At 49.4% G+C, this 2,915-nt stretch overlaps 1 protein-coding gene and 1 pseudogene across 4 annotated transcripts in view; one reads left to right on the top strand and one right to left on the bottom strand.

Moving 5' to 3' along the window:
- LOC121924167 overlaps positions 1–970 on the bottom strand; it is a 121,658-nt pseudogene extending 120,688 nt beyond the window's left edge.
- Positions 1–2,915, top strand: part of LOC121924166 (myogenesis-regulating glycosidase-like) — a 718,305-nt gene that overhangs the window by 27,316 nt on the left and 688,074 nt on the right. The gene's annotated exons all lie outside the window — the stretch shown is intronic.

Genomic DNA, 2,915 nt, shown 5'->3' with positions numbered 1-2,915 from the left:
GTCTTGGTTCAGGCCATGAGGAAGGAAGGATACAAATGCAGGCAGAGGAGGGGGGCTGTCTTTCAGTTTGAAAGACCCAGCAGGATTGTTGTGAGGAAAAAGGAGGGTGCAGGAGGGGTTCCCCATAAGAAGAGAGAGATGGAGCTGGAAAAGGGGTCCAAGGAGCGAAGGATGGCGAGTAGGAGAGAGATGAGCCTCCCTCACTTCAAGGGTTCAAGGAACCGTGCAGCAAAGCAAGAAGGGAAAGAGGGAAGGGATAAGAAGGAGGGATGAAGGAGAGAAAAGAAAGGGGGAGTGTGAGACAGACTCCCCAAAGGGATGAGATAGGCATTTGGGGCTTTTGAGTTGGCCCAAAAAGTGTATTGCTCTTTTGTGGGTTTGGGATTTGGTTCTGCTTTGCTCTTTTGTGGCCAACGCTGCTTCTCCTGAAGGTGTTGAAACTATTTTTGTCTTTGTGTTCTTAAGCTGCTTTTAGCAGTGTGTTTTAAAGAGAACTGACACTGAATTGTCTTTACATTTGCACTGTACACTTTTACAACTACTTTGTAGGAGGAGTGCCATAGGACTCTGCCTTTGTTTTAAATGAGAGAGAGAGAGAGAGAGAGAATGTTTACGTGTCTATCACAAAACATTCAAAAGTAGTCCTAATTCCTTCCTTTGAGCAACTCTTGGCTTATAACAAAGGAAGCCATCTGGCTCTGCCATTGTTTTAAATGAGAGACAGAGACACACACAAAAGTAGAAGAAATCCCATTCTTTTCAATGAGGAGCCCTTCCCTCCTCAGGAGACAGAGGCAAAGAGTCCTCTCTGTCTCCAAAGCAGAGCCTTCCTCCTGAGTCCAGCTCCTTACCTTGGGCTCCATTCTATCTCCAAAGTCTCCTCGAAGGAAAGAAAGAAGGAAGGAGCCCCTCCTCAAAGGACTTCAGCCGAAGAAGAACAGGAGGAGGAGGAGCCCTGGAGAGCTCTGCGCATGCTCAGAGGTGGGTTCGGAGGAATGTGCGCATGCTCAGCCGCTGAAGCCGCTCCTGCCCTCACAGCTTGCCAGGAAGAAAGATCTGCCTCTGAGCATGCGCACTCCCTCACTCAGGATCAGGCGGCGGCCGAAGGCTTTACTCAGAGGCAGGAGTGCCCTTCTTCCCCTCCTCCTCCCCCTCCCCCCTTTTTGGGGGTCTCTGGGGCAAAGTAGGCATTTGGGGGGAGGAGATGGCCTGCCCTCCCTCTTTTCTTCCTCAGTCCTCCACACACAGGGTCATTATACACACACACACACATATTTATATACACACACAAAATATATACTATATATATATATAATATATATATATACACACACACACACACACACACACACACACATTATAGACATGCACACACAGAGTCATCTGTATTTGCAAAGCAGAGCCTTCCCTGCCTTTCCCTCACCTTGGGCTTCATTGCTGCCACAAAGTCTCCTCAGAGGAAGGAAGGAGGAGCAGCCAATACCCCAAGATTCAAAATGACCTCAAGAGATTAGAAAGCTAGGCCAAAACTAACAAAACGGACTTCAACATGGGGAAATATAAGATACTTTACTTGAAATGCACAGGTGTAGGATGAGGGACACCTGGCTTAAGGAGACCTATATGGGTGAAAGGGATCTGGGAGTCCAAGCAGACCACAAATTGAACAGGAGTTAACAGTGAGATTGCATTGGCAGCTAAAAAGGCCAATGCAATTCAGGCCCCACCTGGAATATTGCGTCCAGTTCTGGGCACCACAATTCAAAAAGGATGTTGAGAAAGTGGAGCCATGTGTCCAAAGGAGAGTGACTAAAATGGTGAAAGGTCTGGAAACCATGAAGCCCTATGAGGAACTGGGGATGTTTAGCCTGGAGAAGAGAAGGTTAAGAGGTGATATGATAGCCCTGTTGAAATACTTGAAGTAGCTTGGTTTCAGCTGCTCCAGAGAAGAGGCCCCTGAGCAATGGATGCAAGCTCCAGGAAAAGAGATTTTCTTCCTCGGAGTGTGGGGCAGTCTCCTTCCTTGGAGGTCTTTAAAAAGAGGCTGATGATGATGATAATAATAATAATAATAATAGGATTTATTTATATACCGCTCAGTCACTGGGAATCCGAGCGGTTTACAACAGAGGGGATAATAGGCGGTTTAGGCTTACAATCTAAAAAGACAGGACACAAAAGGAGAAGGGAATGGTGGAGGGAAAGGGGATCAGGGCCAGGATCCCTCTCTCCCTCTGAGGCCTGGACCAAGGCAGATGGACTGGAGGGAGGGCTCTGCTTCTTCTTCAGGCTAGCCTTGGTGGAGCTGGGCCAGAAGATGACAGATGGATGGCCATCTGTCAATGGGACGCTTTGATGGAGAGTTCCTGCATGGCAGGATGGCCCTTGCGGTCTCTTCCAACTCTGCGATTCTATGATTGTAATCATATAACGTTTGTCTGACAGTTATTGCTTCCTGTAGATCAGATTGTATCAGCACTTCCTTCTCCTTGACTATTTCCTCCTGCGCTGTTGGGCCCTCCATCTTCCTCCTCTCTCAGCTTTCTTTGGGAGAATGATGGAGAGATCAAGAGCTGTTCCTTAGCTAGATTAGGAGGCAGCCTCTATGTAGAAGGGAGCAGCCAATGGCGACTCGGCTCGCCTCAGCGGTGTGGCCAATCCCGGCCCTCGCTCTCCTCGACGTCACAGCTGGGGATGGCCCAATGGTTGCAGGCGTCTTTTATGACCCCACGCCGAAAAAAGGGGACGGGAATAAATAGGCGGCCATGATTGGCTGAACGCTGGTGCGGCCTGATGTCACGTGAGCCCTTCCCGCGGCCGCTTCAGCCAATCGCTGTTCCCGAAAGGCGTTTGGTCACGTGAGGAGTGGAGCATGCGGGGCTCGGAGGGAATGTCCGCCGCGAGAGGTGAGGGCC

This window comes from Sceloporus undulatus, chromosome 2 (assembly GCF_019175285.1).
Source record: "Sceloporus undulatus isolate JIND9_A2432 ecotype Alabama chromosome 2, SceUnd_v1.1, whole genome shotgun sequence".
Taxonomy (NCBI): domain Eukaryota; kingdom Metazoa; phylum Chordata; class Lepidosauria; order Squamata; family Phrynosomatidae; genus Sceloporus; species Sceloporus undulatus.
Note: the sequence above shows the minus strand (reverse complement) of the source record. Positions and strands in the feature narration are given on the sequence as shown.